The following is an 18,048-nucleotide window of genomic DNA, read 5'->3' on the forward strand; positions in this document are numbered from 1 at the left end:
TCTATATAGGACATATTCCTAGAGGCTCAGTGGATGCCAAAGCCTTCAATATTACTGAACCCTCTATGTACTGTTTGTCTAATACATATATGCATGTGATAAATTTTATTTGTCTAAGTTAGTACAGATAACAATAACTAATAAGATAGAATTAGTATAACAACATATTTATAATAAAAGTCATTTAAAATTCATAAATTGTTTACATCTGGGATTTTCTAAGTACTATTTTCAGACCACAGTCTACTATGGGTTAAAGAAATCACACACACACAACCCACAGGTATAGGAAACTATTGCAGTTTAGAGTGCATTGTGTTTACTCTTCGGAACGCTTTGATCCTCACAGGTGAACTCAACCTCTTCCCCTAATCTAAGCATGAAGTGCATCATTTCACTTCCCTTGCTGCCCTGCTGAGAATCACAGGACAACACTCCATGCAAGTCAGGCAGGCAGCTTCAATGAGGCACACACTCAAGAAGAAGAATCTCATATTTCCATATTGAACATGAGGAGGGCTGAATGGACCTGGTAGACGATGCATTATTAGCTTAAGAGAGTCCCCTCCTCTTCCTAGTTTGCTGGTTCTTGATAGGATTCTCTGCAGAAATGAGATGGAGTACTTTATCCTGCTAAGGCAACGGTCTACACTTACTGACTTTTTAGTGCTAAACTAACCTTGATATAAGGCAAGTGGATTTTGACACAGTATCTGCACAAGCAGCATTAGATATGATGTATTAGAGTGTTGCTTGGGACTTGTGCCTATATCCTTTAGTAATGCTAGCCTGTAATACTTTTACAATGTCCTTTTCATATTTCATGATCAAGTCATGCAAGTCTCGAAAATGACCTTTGTATGTCCACTCTTTATGTATTGTACTTTCCAGAGATGCATCTCTAGTTCATATGTCCTATCCTTTATTCATTTCTGTGATTTTAATCAAATATGAGCTTAATTTCAACAATGACATCATTTTTCTGATTTCCATTTGACAATATGCAATATGTGCATTTGGGGTATTTCCTGGGGTTTTTCATATCTTTTATGTTGTTTATGTCTCTAAATATATCATTAGAAATTATCACTAATTTAAATTAAAAATCTGTAATTATTGTAGTTTATAACTTTATTGGGTTGAAGTAGAATAAAGTCACTTTAGTAATAAGGAAAAGATAATCTTTAACCATTTTTGTGGGGAAAAAAATGACAGCAATCAGTAAGCCAGCAATCAAAGAAGACATCTGAGGCCCCACTTTTTAGTAATAATGCTACATTATCTATTTGCTTCCTAATAGGAGATTGTCTTAGTTAAGGTTATATGCTAGGTAGGGTTTTACTGCTGTGAACAGACACCATGACCAAAGCAACTTTTATAAGAACAACATTTAATTGGGGCTGGCTTACAAGTTCAGAGGTTCAGTCCATTATCATCAAGGCAAGAACATGGCAGAATCCAGGCAGGTATGGTGCAGGAGGAGCTGAGAGTTCTACATCTTCATCTGAAGGCTGCTAGCAGAATATTGGCTTTAGAAAACTAAGATGAGGATCTTAAAGCCCATACCCACAGTGCCATGCCTACTAATAGTACCGCTCCCTGGGCCAAGCATATACAAACCATCACAGGTTACTATTGCTGTGATAAAACACCATAACCAAATCAACTTGGGGAGGAAGGGATTTATTGAGCTCATGCTTCCACATCACAGGTCATCATCAAAGGAAGTCAGGACAGGAACTCAAATAGGGCAAAAACCTGGAGGAAGGAGCTGATACAGAGGCCGTGGAGGAGTGCTGCTCAGTAGCTTGTTCTTCATGGATTGCTCATCCTGCTTTCTTATGGAACCCAGGACCATCAGGCCAGGGATGGCACCACCCACATTGGGCCTGTCCCTCCAGTATTGATCACTCATTTAAAATATGTCCTATAGCCTCCCTAAGCCTGATCTTATAGAGGCATTTTCTTAATTGTGGCTTCTTCCTCTTTCATGACTCTAGTTTGTGTCAAGTTGACATAAAATTACCCAGTACATAGACAATACATATCTCTATTCATTTGCTAACAAAATAGAAAAAGCAAGACAATTAGCTAAAATACAGCCCATGCTGACTGGTATAACAAATTGGCTTACACTGCTCCTCTGTAGGGAGGAATGAAGACGGGTTTTTTTGACTTGAGGGCTCAACAATCACAACTGTCCTGCCATACAGATGAATGTCCTGGCTGAGCCCTATACTCTTTCAACCCAAGTTACTTAACTGAAGTTATGTACTGTTCTAATGAGCCCTTGCTTCCTATTCTTCTGATCTCTTAGGGAGTCCCTGAGCAGGAATACAGGCATCTAGGAACTTCCCTGTTCCTTCTTAGAGGAAAGGGTTCATTCTACAAATCATACAGACTAAGCCTTCATGAATAGAGATAACCAGGCAAATTCACTGCAAGAACAATATTACCTTGCTGGTTGTACATGCCTACTCTTTTACTGCCTCCATTCTGAAGACATTTTTACTTATTTTTATCCATTCAATAATTCTATGTGTCAAATTTGACATGTAAAAATTTGGTCATGGAATTAGAGAATTCATTCTGCCAAATCTCTATTCTCACCCTCTGAGAATTTACAAGCATGTTTTCTTCCGTCTTCTGCCAGGTTCAGTTTTATTTTGATTGGATGCATGTGTTCCTTTGTGAATTGAAGGTGCATTCTCAATTGGTTGAAGCTCTGTGTCCTCCCAGAAGAGAGTACAATGGGTTTTTATTCTCGAATCACATCCTTGATTTTTAAATGGTCCCACTGAGGAAGATTTTAAAATAAACTTCCCGTTTTATAAGACCACATGGTAAACTGAAATAAAATTCTAGGATAAGTCAGGATGCATTTTTGCCACGTTAGTCTCTTGGGAGAGATAATGTTTTCTCATAAACTTGTGAGGAAAGGAGGGCCAGGGGGAAAAGAGGAGAGGGATCAGCTTCTAACTGGAAGTTCTCAGTACACCTGAGGACGAGCTTGGAGGGAGGGCCAGGTATCATGGGAAAGAACAATGAGACTCAAGATGTTAAAGCAAAACCTCTGCACTACTGTTGCATCTAGAGGCTTTCTAACATTTTTTTTTTTTTAAGCCACAAAAGAGACAAGAAGTAATTGAGTGAGCATGTAAACAGAAGCATAAATAAACATACAGATTAGGAAATGGCATATATGCATATATATAAGACACCCAGGATTCATAAAACAAACTAATGGTTTTGTGCTGAAAAAAGAATTGTTGAGATTAAAACATGTTGTTGATAATCAGGCACACTGAAATGGTTTAAAATAGCCCTAGCAATAAATACCTTAATAAATAACTCCCATAACTTAAGCAAGTTTAAGTAGCCTTTTCAATATCAGAATATTATCTGAAATCTAGAATACAGCATATTTTCAATCAAAAGTAAACTATGGGGCAGAGAGATAGCTCAGCGTCTCTTACTGTTCTAGGATAGGACAGTTCACTCTTGTTTGGCAGTTCACAGCCGTCTGACTGATGACTCTGACTCCAGTCCTAAAGGGACAGATGCCTCTGGTCTAAACAGGAACCCAAATGCACACACCTTGCCCCTAACGCATACATGTGCACGAAATTTAAAATAAAATAAACCCTAAAAAGAGTAAAACATGTCATTACAATATCCAGAGAAGACAGACCTTGTCTATTCAGATGTCAGGATTTCCTCTGCCAAGAACTCCCTTTGATTCTGTAGAAGAGAGAACAGTCATTCTTTTCATAGAGAAGGAACATTCTCTGTCGTTCAGAAAATGTCAGTGTGGGACCACTGTATTCTCTGCAAGAGTTTAATGTCATAATCACAAAGGTTGGTGTCTGTTGTAGAAACCCACTTTTCCTTGGTGAATTAACCACATGCTCATATTTACTTTGGCTTAAGCTACTCTAAATCTCACCTCCTGCTCCCTCCTTGTCCATTACCACCATGGGATGACATATTTCTTCTTCATTTTAAATCTTACTTCTCTCAATAGCTACATTGACATGTTCCATCTCTCACAGATCTTTCATTACCTCAGATTCTCACTGCAACAAATTTGCTATTTTACTTATTCTTCTAGCTTGCCACAAGTACTAATAAAAGCACTCAGTGTGGGCGTAGTTATTTTACTATCTTGCAGATAGAAATCAAAATTAGCTATGAATTATTCATTTTAATTTATAAAAATCTTTTCAGAGATATACTGTATACATGGCAAACATTTAGTTTGGTGCTAGCTATCCTTCCATTCCTTTGAGGTATGGAATTTACATGCTATTTTGAAACCTAAGGGAATATATATCAGCATATGACATAAGTTAATTTATATTATCTTTGTGTAAGATTAAATAGAGTAACTAGAATTAAAATATATACTTATTTATGAAATGCTCTTATAAGGAAGAACGGGGTTACCTTTTAATATGATTTGATAGCATTTTAATATATACTGGACATACTGTATTTTATTTACTCTTTCGATATTGTGACAAAATTCCATGAAAAAAGAAAATGGAAAAGGAAAAGGCTTATCTTGGCTTATATTTTCATGGTGGTGCAGTCTGTCATATCAGAGAAGGCATGGAAGAGGTAGGAAAAGCGTGGCTGCAGAAGCAGAGTGCTAGCTGGTCACATTGAGTTTGTACTCAGGAAAAAGAGAAAACAAAGATTGGCTTGGATATGAAGCTTCAAAGTTTGCCCTTGGTGGCCTTTATCCATGAAGTCTTGCGCATCTTGTGACCCTTCTTCAGCTGAGCTCTGATTCTTCAGACCTTGCCTTGCCATAGATAACCACGCCTCTCTTCCCACCTCCTGCTAATTGCCACACCTCTCTCCAAGTTCGAGTTACACCGGAAGTCCCGCCTCCAGAGACCTGAAGAAGAAGTTGCTGATTTGGCCAGGTTGCTGACAAACTTGGGGAAGGGGTTTTGCCTTACCTATTCTACCTGGTTTCGCTTGTAGTAATGTGTATAGCCGAGCAAGATAACCAAAGGAAGGAAGGCGAAGGGGAAGAAGGTGGCCCAGGCCCCCGCCATCGTCAAGAAACAGGAGGCCAAGAAGGTGGTCAATCCTTTGTTTGAGAAGAGGCCCAAGAACTTCAGCATTGGGCAGGACATTCAGCCCAAAAGAGATCTAACACGCTTCGTCAAATGGCCTCGCTACATCAGGCTGCAGGGGCAAAGAGCCATCCTCTATAAGCGTCTCAAAGTACCTCCTGCCATTAACCAGTTCACCCAGGCCCTGGACAGGCAAACAGCAACTCAGCTGCTTAAGCTTGCCAACAAGTACAGGCCAGAGACAAAGCAAGATAAGAAGCAAAGGCTACTGGCCCGTGCTGAGAAGAAAGCTGCTGGCAAAGGGGACGTCCCAACTAAGAGACCACCAGTCCTCCAAGCAGGAGTCAATACAGTTACCACCTTGGTGGAAAATAAGAAGGCTCAACTGGTGGTGATTGCCCATGATGTAGACCCCATTGAGCTGGTGGTTTTCCTGCCTGCCCTGTGTCGAAAGATGGGGGTGCCCTACTGCATCATCAAGGGAAAGGCTAGGCTGGGGTGTCTGGTCCGCAGGAAGACATGTACCACTGTTGCCTTCACACAGGTTGGAAGACAAGGGTGCTCTGGCTAAGCTGGTGGAAGCTATTAGGACCAATTATAATGACAGATACGACGAGATCCGTCGCCACTGGGGAGGCAACGTCCTGGGTCCTAAGTCTGTGGCTCAAATTGCCAAGCTGGAAAAGGCAAAGGCTAAAGAACTGGCCACTAAATTGGGTTAAAGGTACACTAAGTTTTCTGTACATAAATATAATTACAAAGTTATCTTAAAAAAAAAGAAAGAAAGATGGCTGATTGAGACACATCTGTGTTGGCTAATTTTTACGAATCCTTCCTATGGTTCCGGTACCCCAAAATGGCTTTCCAGGACCCTGACCCCATTCCAGAAAACCCATTTGTACTTGTGGCTGCTGGACATCTGCACATCTAAAGATTCTATAACTTTCCCAAATACCTAAACACATAGCCAATGGAGACTATTTCATATTTGAAGTTCAGTATACCCTTTTGTTTATATTTTCATGCCATATTTTTCTATTGTGGTCAAATACCTTCAATTCCATTATGTATTTAATAGTGATAAATGGTGGCATTTCATTGACAAGTGATCACACCTTTCTTTAGCTGACATCAAAGTCAGCAGCATCAATAGGGATGTAAGTCAGAAGCAGCACACAGAGATATAACAGAGAGAGAGAGAGAGAGAGAGAGAGAGAGAGAGAGAGAGAGAGAGAGAGAGAGAGAGAGAGAGAGACCTCCCTGTTGTCAAATCTGAGATTGTGCCTTACCTTCAGATGTTGGATACTTCTTGACTTTGAAAATTCACATCTGTGTCACTCTATAAATTCATTTAGTTTGAACAAGGTATTGATGTGGGTCAGGAACTCATGTTAGGATGTGAAGAGATGCCCAACCCATAGGATGCCTAACAGTTCTGAAGATAAGCTTCTGAATATCTCTATAGATAGTGCACTTTTTCCAGCATACCTTCACTCCACACAGGCAGTGTTTTGTTTGATCCTTTGTTTGTTTTGGTAGAGTGTCTTAGTGTGTAACCCTGGCTGGCCTCTGTGACCAGGGCAATGTTAACCAATCATGAAAGCACCTGTAAGGTGGTTTCGTTTTGCACTGTTTTGTTTTTCAACCATGTCTCTAAGTGTGTACCTCTCAAAGCGTCTGGTATAGCCATATTTTCCAAGATAAGTGGAAGTAACACTTTGACCATTGAGTAAGTTATGTGAGCCTTCTCATTCTTGAGGCAGTTCTAAAGCATAGGCATGCGTCTCTCATTTGAAAATTGCATATGAGGCTTTTGTTATACAATGCACGATCAACATTATACTCTAAGCACTGTGACAGGTATATTATTATTTCAGACTAACAGACCAACCATTTTTTTCACATCACAAATTTTACAAGGAAATAGAAATTGTCTTGAATACATTATTATCTGATAATTTGACATTTTTATATACAAAAGAAATGTGTTTAGAGATTTTACTTACAATAGACTCCACTTCTAGTCTCTGTTCAATTACGTATTTCAAAGCCAGGCATCTTGGAGACTCTCTTTTCATGCTTCTTTAAAGATATTTTGAAGTATCTCCCTCATGCTACTCTGTGCTCCTGTAAATACAATCCATCAAATGCAGCAATGCCATGGATAGCCACTGTTAATTCTCTTGTACAATGATATGCAATGAGAGAGGTGCTCATGGCTTCTCAAGAAACAAGTTTTGTCTCCTTGGCTTTACTTACAAAACATTCTTGCCTGGGAGTCTATAGAACAGGCAGAATCTTTACGTTATACGTGAGTTGCAAACCTTTTAAGAATCTACTCTTCCTAAGACCTTCTGCCTTCTTGATGTAGCTTCGTTAGTATGGGATGGCTATTCACCTTCCAAAAACCTAACAGCAGGCTGGGCTATGGGGCACAAATTGGGTGTGGTTACATAAAAGGACCCGTGTTTGTCTTACTGTTCTAAATCAGAGTGGTAAAGTATTATCCTAATACTTTAATCATCAAACATGTGGGGTTTTCAAATGGGGGAGCTAGAGAGGCATCTTAGCAGTCAAGAGTGTCTACTGCTTTGGAGAATACCTGAGTTCAGTGTCCAGCATCCACACTGTATGGCCACACAATGGAACTCTAGTTCCATTGGATAACAGTTTTGGAAGACTGAGAAAATGATTAAGGTTTCAGGAAGGGGTGGGGATAAGCCATGTCTTGACAGAATTAAAAAGTTAATCTTCTGGTAGTTATTCATAATTATTAGTTACTATTATGGTGGTTTATCAATTATACATTTCCATTCTAATTATGCAAGTATCGATGGTATTAGTGTGGGAATTTACAACACCCCATAGAAAACTTTTGTGGACAGAATAGATTATTTAGTAAATTTTATTCTGGGGAAAAGAGAAGAATTTAAATTATTTTGAAATAATTTAATTAATTATTAAAACACTGCCTCTCCAAACCTATCCATTTTTAAATTTTAAATTTGGTGTATAAATCTCACTCCATAAATCAACAGATTTTTGATGATAGTGTATTGTTTTGGAAACTACCTTCTTTGGTAACTCTATACTTTTCCTTATGAATTCAACCCCACACATCCCTTGAAACAAATTTCTCTGACTTGTTATATTTAGCATTGGTAAATGACATTTCACGAGCTATTTTCAAACACTGTGAGGACCCTACAGTCTCATGTGCTAAACGAGCATATTATCAGAGCAACTTCTCCAACAAATTGCCAGAGCAGGAGTCAGAGTTTAGCTGTGAAGAGAGAGTTCTAAGTCATGTGGTGTTAGCCTTGGTTAGAGGCATTTTACAGGGGAAAAGGACTTAAATGAACATGTTATGCTGGATCTTAAAAGCCCCTATTAGGAAGACGTTGCAAGCCTGATTAAAAGTCTGGAGTCATTTCACAAAGCAGTTGTGGTCAGAGGTCCTTAAACTAATTAATGTCTATAAAAAGTTGTTCATGCATTTTATCCCATTGTTAATAATTATCTCCCTGAAGAGGCTAATGATCATAGCATACCACAGAGCTCAGCCTCATCACAAAAGCTGGTCCTTTCCCATGGTGATGAATCTTACATTAGTAGCCAATGTCATAGTAAATTTTGACTCAACCAAGTAGAACACCCAGCTAAACAACTATAATTTGAATTATTCTACCATGGTTAAATTATCTGTACTGTTAAAAAATTTTAACATACTAATGCACATAGAATCATTCTTGACACACAACATGAATTTGACTCTAAGGTTTCATAGACAATTGCTCATCCCAGAGTGGAGGCAGTTACCCACTGAGGAAGCAGTCATCCTGCTGACTAAGGTGATCTGCTTATCTTGACTGAGTTTGAGACATAGGAATGAGGCTTTCGTTGTTGTTGTTGTTCCGGTCTTTATGATTGATTTTTCATTGTCACTATAACCCAATTCTTAGGCACTGGTTGATATCCTAGCACCTATTACTTATGTCTTACAGTCATGATGTAGATGATGTAGGATTGCCTATCTACTAGTGAAGGTCACAAAACCTAAGACTAGGGGTAACTTTGCTAAATTACATTATTATGTTTCTTTGGCTCTGTTATATGTAGTGATTTTCTGTCTGACTCTGAAGATGTATAGAAGCCATTTCTGCAGAATTGATACATCCTTGCAATACTTGTTAATCTGCTTTGAGCTAGATTAATTTGATTTTACTATGGTCCATCCTGCTGGTATCTATCATTGTTCAGCTATAGCAAAAAATGTCATGCTGGGAGCATTTCCTAGTAACCACAGTAGTAGAGGAGCCCTGCATGGAGAGAAGGTGACTGGGCAGCTAGAGTCCTTGACTTAGTGGCATGCTCTATGATCTTGCAATTATTTGGGTAGTCTAGCTTCATTTGATTTCTGGCCATTTTCCAACCTCTCCATTTTAATGGTGGCTCGTAGCTTTCTAAGATGGTCCCTTCATGCTTCCCTGTTGGAATCTTTCCTCAAGGAGTCTTGTATGTAAATGTTCACCTAAGTAGAAAATCATAACACAAATGTAACTGGGGATACGTGGATTTCGTGTTGAATGTAGCCACAGTTACACATAGATATTTCTTTACATCTCTGCTAATTAAGGGCCACTTGAAATGATTAACCCTAAGTATTTAAGCTGATCTTTTGCTTTAATAAATAAGTAATGTGAATATGATTAAAATTTGGAAGCCACATATCATATTACTAAAAATGAGTGTTTGTGTGTACTGGTATTAGGGCTGGTTCACCTAAATGCCTGTATTTTTTTCCAAGAAGGATTAATATTGAAATAATTAAAAAATTATAGTCCTATTTTTGTAAAAGTATAATGACTTTATACTAGTGTTTCTTTCATAAAAAATTTTCAGTGCTAACATTATCAAAACTATCAAGGATGCTGCTACATTGAGAAACATAATAACAAGAAGTTAATTGACAGCCCACAGGCAGCTATGGAAATCTAAAACATAAGAAAATGTATCAACATCTCATAAGGCTCAGGATATAATGAAATTATAAATTAATTTATTTTCCTTGTAATTTGAGGTGGTGGTAATTATTCTTACTGATCTGCATCAACTTATGGAATTAGAGAAACAGAGTTTGCAGTCTTTTAGCATCTATTTCAGTCTTCATCTTTCCATGAAGGGTCATCTTTGTCACCCAGGATAGCAATATTCTTCATATTCAGAAATGAATGCTGCAGAATGGTACATATTAATTTACACGTAGGGACATTAACAAATAAACTCTAAGCAATAACAGCATAATGTATTTCAGTAAGATGATCTACTAACAGCGTTGAACATTGCCAGTTTCTTTCTCAGCTTTAGTTACATCTCAGAGGCTTTAATGCACCAATCACTTACTACCCAATCACAAGTCGGAATTTCTGCTATGCTTTTCTATTTGATCCAAGACTTACATTCGTTCCTCAGCAGCTGAATCTATTGACATTGTTAATTTTCACAGAAAGCCCAATGATCACTTTTGAAAGGTTTTGTTGTGAACTTAAAATGTAATGAAAATTCTCAAGAATTTAACATGCCACCCCCAAAAGTAATTCACTGATTTCCCCTAGACACAATGATTTAAGTGTGATCCTCAAAGGCTCCCAGACTAGAAAGCTGGCCCTCTGGATGGTGCTGCTGGAACCCAGTAGGGTACAATGAGCTTATGGAGAGCATAGCCCTTTGAAGTATTGAGAAAGGAATTGTTATCTTAAGTCATCATATGGAGAGTAAGACTGGTAATCCCCTGATGTTTGGGTTTCTGTCTCAGTCTGTGGCTGTTCACACACATGATCCTAATCATGATGCTATCAGCTCAGGTAGGATATTTCCAGGTGTATCATCTCCAGAGGCAGTGCTGTCATAACCCCTGTGATGGTTTGAATATGTTTGATCCAGAGAATGGCACAGTTAGGAGGATGGCCTTGCCGGAGGAAGTATGTCACTGTGAACGTGGGCTTTGAGACCTTCTTCCTAGCTTCCTGGAAGCCAGTCTTCTCCTAGCGGCCTTCAGATAAAGATGCAGAACTCTCAACTCCTCCAGCACCATGCCTGTCTGGACACTGTGATACTCCTGCCTTGATAATGGACTAAACCCTTGAACCTGCAAGGCAGCTCCAATTAAAATGGTGTCCTTATAAGAGTTGTCTTGATCATGGTGTCTGTTCACAGAAGTAAAACTCGAAGACACTCCCTATTTATATCTTCTTTCCTTCCTTTCTTCCTTCCTTCCTTCCTTCCTTCCTTCCTTCCTTCCTTCCTTCCTCCCTTCCTTCCTTTCTTCCTTCCTTCATTTTATCATTCTACCACAAGCAAGAGACCTTGAGACTTCTTGAGGGTACTTATTTCCTACTCAAAAAGCAATTCTTTGTGTACTGGTTCTCCAACCAATTACTTCCAGCTCTGTGGCTGGCTAACTGTGACATGGGACAGACTTCCTTACTTTGTCACTGTACCTTCTGCTGTAAAGTACTCTATAAGTTCTACTGTTGAAGAACAGAGTGATGTAGTGACTGAGATAGTATCTAAGACCAGGAAGCATACTTCACTTGCAGGAGAAACCTGACCAAATGGCCCCAAATGGTCTCAAATGGTACCAAATGATAGTGTTCTCTCATTCCCATGACGAAACTTTGTAGGGAGAGCTAGCTGAGGTCATATTACTGCAGCTGTGGGTCTAGTAGTAGTAGTAGTAGGAGAATCATTGAGACATTTTCCCGTAGTTGCTAGGGGTTCTGTCTGGGCAAAGATGTTCTCTTGGTTATAATCAGTTTGTAGCTTACAGCTTTAAATTTTTCAACACTTGCTTTTAATATAGATTCATAGATGCATTAACCTCCCCTCTAGCCCATCACCTCGCAGATGTAGAGGAAAATAAAGGTTATTAGTATATAGGGGAAGTGGACCTGTTTAGAATTTGTTCCTTGGAGCAAATCCCATTTGCGTTGTCAGGAAATCAGCACTTTACTTCACAGGTCAGCAGCAGCAGCTCGCTCCACTCACAAACACTTCATGGATGTACCAGCAGTCTACTTTGTAGTGTCAGGCTAACAGCAGAGGTGGCAGGACCTAGCAGGAGCAGCCAGTCCTCAGATAAATTGGCACAAGACAGCAGGAGGATTAGGACTCCCAGGGATGCGAAGAGAAATTTTTCATCATGCCTATCTCAACAAAGCAGAGGTCAGCAAAAGACATAAGACCAAGCAAGAAGCTTTGCAAAGCTAGCTCTACAAGCAAGTCTCTCTCACAGTCTGTTGAGTCCTATTTATACTTCCTCCAAATATCACATGCCCTCTACTGGTCTTCCCTTACAATGTGTGCTACCTCAGCACATGAGTGTCTTAGCAACCCAGCCCCACCCCCACCCTCACCCCCATCCTTCACGTGCCCTGTGAGTCTGTATCTGCTGCCATCACTCCACCAATGGCCTGAGTCTGCAGAAGCAGCAAGAGGCCACCAAACTTGGTGTGTTTCTCTCTATGAAATCCAGACAAATGGAGTTCAACAATGCATGTAAGGTGAACACCAATATATGTGGGTTGTTAGGAAAGAATCCTTCCTCATGTGTTCTTTCACATGCTTGCCTTAGCGAAATATTCTTTCACCTGTGTCCCTTCAGTGAAAGATCCTTCGCGTGTCTACTTTAGCAAAACATCCTTTCACTTGTGTCTGCTTCAGGAAACCACTACTTCATGTGTTTTCCCCAGCAAAACACCATCCGACACAACCAACTTTCCAAAGAAACCAGAAGTTTCCACTTCAGTGGCAGAACACAGTTACATTTGGATCAGATTTAATATCAGCAGGGATGGAGATTAGAGACATCAAAGCAGGAAATGTATGCTGTTGGTGCTCTGAGTGCATTGCGCCACTAAAGGAACTTAGCAGTTAGAGCACAAGTCCACTTGGTAGTTCTTCAGAATAAAGAAAGAACTGAGTGATTTGAGTAATGGCATATACCATTGTATTTTCTGAATGGTCTTTACATTTAGAATATTTGTAGAGAGTAAAAAAGGTCCCTATATACCCCGCACATAATTCTTCACTAATACCATAAATTACTATGGTTCTCCCATCACACTTAATGAGCCAAGAAGGAAGCACACTTTTCCAGATTTCCTTGACTTCCCCTCTTTTCTTATTTTCTGTTTCAGGATCCCTCCTAAGATAACACCCTATACTTATTTGGCCATCTACTTAGGGTCTTAATCTATTAGGTTTTGAGATAGGAAACTAAATATGTCTTTCTTGCTCAAAGGCAGGTAGCTGGGTTTCACTTTACACTAGGGGCATTAACTTGACCTAATGTTGGTTCAGGTCATAGGTAAAAGGATCCTTAGAAAGATCTCAGTTTGGTGATGGCCAAGGTTGTATTCTTCTGGAGGTTATGTTGGGCAACACTGGTCACAAATAGTGGGTTTTTTTCCCAATGACATCAGTTTCCTAGGTTTAGCTTACTTTACTGTTGCTGAGAACGTCCATTACCTTTAAATCACATAGTTAAGTGTTGCAGTGCTGCTGACGCAGTGGCTCTGAGAACGTCCATTACCTTTAAATCACGTAGTTAAGTGTTGCAGTGCTGCTGACGCAGTGGCTCTGGGTATGTAAGTGTAGATTTGCTAAAGTCTAAAGATTGGCCTTTATGGCTGGTTATCTGAAATATATGGAATGAGACCCCTTTCCAGGAAACTGTGGCTGCCATTCCACACTCCAGTTTACAAAGAATGCATTGCTGTGTCTGTACGAATACAGGATACATTTGTGCTTGTTCCTCCTAGCGACCTATAGGTAGAGCTATTCACTACATAAGCATGAATTATTAGTCCTGCTAGGATTATTTACATAATATAGGCAGTGATCCAAGGAGTATCATTCTAAACTTTGCAATACAGTCTACTTTCTGGGAACACTACATTAGAAACCCAGGGGACCTCAAAACATAAAATATGTGTGTATCAAGACTGATTCATGGGTTATATGTGCTTGTGTGTATGTGTGTGTGTGTGTGTGTGTGTGTGTGTGTGAGTGTGTGAAGTTTCATGCACACATAATTTACATAAGGACATTGGATGACATAATATAAGGATATTTCTGCTTGTTATTTGTTTGATTTTATTTAATTATCTATTTATTTATTTAGTACTTCACTGTGCTCAGCAGCCTGCTTAATATATTGTGTGACTTCCCTAATTTAAGGGCCCCCGATTCTTCCTCAGGATTGGGGTTACAGTCTGTTTTTTATTTATTTGAAGAAATATAAAGTACCTAATTCAAAATTCAATCCTAGAAAGTAGCAGTGAGAGACAAGGATTCAGATAGGCTCAGGTAGGGAACACTGCATTAGACATAAAAGCAGATAGGAGAAGGGGCCATGTTACTTACTAAAGGTGGAGAGCTCCAGAGATGGCCTGCTTTTTCCTCACTTCATGACTGGAGACAAAAGTCTAATGGCTTAAACAAAAGTCTTGTAGGTTTTTGTCTCCTAGCAGCAAGTCCTCTGTTGATGGACTGACTCAACAAGTTCAAAGGCTGGATTAGAACAGTCAAGCAACAGTTCCAAGACAATCAACCATCCTGCCTTTCTTCAAACTGATTAACCTAAATTAGGGGAACAACAAGTCTTCCACCTGCTTTCTGGAGGATCTTCTCTTTGTGCCTGCTGCATGTATGTTTTCTCACCTCCCATAAATGCCTGTCTTCAGCTGTTGCTTCTGTCTTCTGTTTGTGATGGTTTGGGTTTCTTTTCCTTCCCTGTCATGTCTGAAATATCCCCTGCCACTCCCACCTTTTAATTCTTTAACTGGGAGAGAAAACAAATACAGTCAAGACCCCTAGACCACATCAGTCCCCTAGACCACATCAGTAGAGAGACTATCAAAGACCAAATCCAGACCTAATTATTACAAGGGCGGATGCTTTAAAAGCTTCCAATAAATGGACACACTTAGTAACCCTCTGCCTGAAAATGTAAAACTGAACAGTGATGCAATTCCAAAGCAAGCCCTCCTCAGCTTACATGAAGACTTAGTGAGAATAATACCAACATAGAAAGGAATGTAAAAATCTACCTCCAGTTTTTCATCTGCATCCCCTTCCCATTGTTCTGAAGATCAGATATGAAATCCAGGGCTTCATAAATGCCAGGTAAATGCTGTACCATTGGGCTATTCCTTTAGCACTAGCAACAGTTCTTGAGACTTTTGAAGGCCCTTAACTGCTACTCATTGTAAGTATAGCAAGTACTTCTCATTATCCTGATAAAGGACCTCTTTCTCTTTAGGGTCAGGACATCTCTATTTCCAGACTTTCCTAGTAGTGTCTCAATCTGATCATTCAAAAAATGCTATGCTGTGGAATGGTGATTAAATATTGAAAAGAGATCATAAATAAACATTGAGGCTACTGATGTCCTGAGAGAAATAGTTTTCATCCATACTCAGAGCAGAAATTAAGTAAATCTACTCCAGTAAAAATAAATAATTAAATGCAGAAGTTATGACACTTCACAGGCTGTAAAGAACAATGTTTCAAAAACAAAGCCATCATACAGGAAAGCAAAGCTGAGATCATCACAGATGCCTGGATGTCCATCAAACAAAAAATTTTATTTTAATTTCTCATTCTAGTACTTTGAAAACCAGACCTCCGTCCACCGAGATAAAACAAGTTTGCAGCAAAAACAACAAAACAAAACAATGTGCCTATATTCTGGCAGGATGGATGATGGTGAATCAGACTGCATGGGACCTAAGTGTTCTCTGGACACCATGGATGAAAATAGCTTGATCAGCTGCCAAGATGAGCATCAGCATCACTGCAGATACCTCTGCCAATTAAACCATCATTTTCCAAGCAATTAATGCTGATTCCAGCCAGCAGGACAATGTTGAGGGGCCGCACCCAGAGTAGCATGCTGTTTCTGCTCTGACAGCTCAGCCACAAATCATTCACTGAAGATGTCCAAGAGAGAGAAAGCAGTTCAGAGGAGCCATAATCTTCCCCTCTTGTGAATCTGAAGGGTCAAAGGGGACTTAATCCCATAATAAACACCTGCCTACTAGGAAAAGGTAGAGATTTTTTTCCCCTAAGATCCTTTCTTCTTTCTTACACATCAAACACACACACACACACACACACACACACACACCATTACAATTACTGCTAAAATCTACTTAAAAGGAAGATAGTAGTTCAACAAGAGGGATAGACAAACACAGCAACACCAGGTATAGTATGACCAAAGGAACGAAACTCAGATAATCTGATTCCTGTGTGCACTTTCTTCAGCAAGAGAGGCCCACCCTCAAACTCTGAGAGATAACCGAGGGCTACATTGGTTATTGGTAGGAAGCCTTGTTAGTCCAAGTGGTTTCACCATATTTGTGTACATACCCTCACATCAAATGTGTGTATATATATGTATATGTGTACACATATACATATATGTGTGTATACATATACATATAGAAATGAAAATGCATATATAACTTTTTGTGAATTGCATTTTGTGTAATTTTAGGATAAAATAATGTCCTTCCTTGAGGTTTTATCAAACAACCTCGGTGTCATTTGTCCCTCATCAATCCTCCTCCTTCTGCATTAATTTCCCTTCCTCCTCCCCAACCAGAGCCCCCATCTTGTTATCCCATTAGCCACTTCATGCCATTCATATCCTGCTCTTTCCATCCCCCACCTCTAGTCTTTATGCTTTCCTAGTTTCTATGGTTACTCCATGTTATATACTCATGTCTGAGGATTTGGAGCTAGGAACGGCAGATGAGTGAGAAGATGCAGCATTTGTCTTCCTGGGTCATGGGGTTATCTCCCTCCATACAACCTTTTCCTAGTCTACTCACATACCTGCAAAATTCATAATTTCACTCTTTTTTACAGCTGTGCACTGCCTATATACACCACATTTCTGCTATCCATTCACCTGTTGACAGACATTTAGGTTGTTTCCAATTCCTGGTTATTATGAATAAGGTGACAATGAATATTACTGAGCAACCATCTGTGGAGTAGATCAAGTAGGAAGATGACATGGAAACCTCTTTCCTACCATCTAGCTTCCATGCTTCCAGAAAAACACTATGTAAGGTACCAACTGAAGTAGGCAATTGAGCAATCCTACCTAGCTGCAACATTTATGAATCAGAGCAATGGGAAGATTTGCATAAAGGTGCAATAAGTGTCATTCACATGGTGGCAGCCAGCACCTATCTAATTGGAACTGAGGCTTACTCAATAGGAGAGAAATCATGCCTGGAAATGGAAAGTTAGTCAGCTTCCTGGGTATTGTGAGATCATGGACTTTAGAACAGACTCTACTACTACCAATTCCCTAGAGCAATATAATTCCTTACTGCATTCTAAATCTAATCCTTAAACCCATAGACAAGAGTGGCAACCAGAACTCCCCAAAGAACCCTCCTTCCAGCAAGTTGAGACTATCACAAAAAACCCACAACAACAACAACAAACACCAATACCAGAACCATCAACACCAACAAAAATCTACACCTGGACAAAATGCAGAGAGAAATAGACCATGGAAAGCCCAGATCTGATGGACACATCTGCATCACAGCTCTTGCATCTGTGGCTCAGGGATTATCAAAGAAGATGGAAGTGGAAGAGCCAGAACACAGGGAATTCTGCTGTCAAACAGTCTACTAGAAATGGCTGCATCAACAAGTCAGAAACACTGGCAACATCAAGGGCCATGCTAACATGGGAGGGGAAAATGTCAAGGAGTCCCAGCCAAAGACAAAGAATTACAGACAACTAATGAGGGTAGGAAGAAGGAGATCTAGCCTCTCCTAGGGATGAGCCCCTTACTGGTCATCCAATGAAGAGTGGTCAGCCCTAAAACCATATATACAAACACCAGAATCAGACTCAGCAAGCTATATTA

The 18,048-nt window shown here is 39.6% G+C and overlaps 1 long non-coding RNA gene across 1 annotated transcript in view; it reads right to left on the bottom strand.

Moving 5' to 3' along the window:
- LOC116088660 overlaps positions 1-18,048 on the bottom strand; it is a 211,316-nt gene that overhangs the window by 114,916 nt on the left and 78,352 nt on the right. The window contains exon 2 of the long non-coding RNA XR_004117966.1: positions 7,094-7,214. This is a non-coding gene — a long non-coding RNA (uncharacterized LOC116088660). The remainder of the gene's footprint in view (positions 1-7,093; positions 7,215-18,048) is intronic.

This window comes from Mastomys coucha, unplaced genomic scaffold (genome assembly GCF_008632895.1).
Source record: "Mastomys coucha isolate ucsf_1 unplaced genomic scaffold, UCSF_Mcou_1 pScaffold14, whole genome shotgun sequence".
Classification (NCBI taxonomy): domain Eukaryota; kingdom Metazoa; phylum Chordata; class Mammalia; order Rodentia; family Muridae; genus Mastomys; species Mastomys coucha.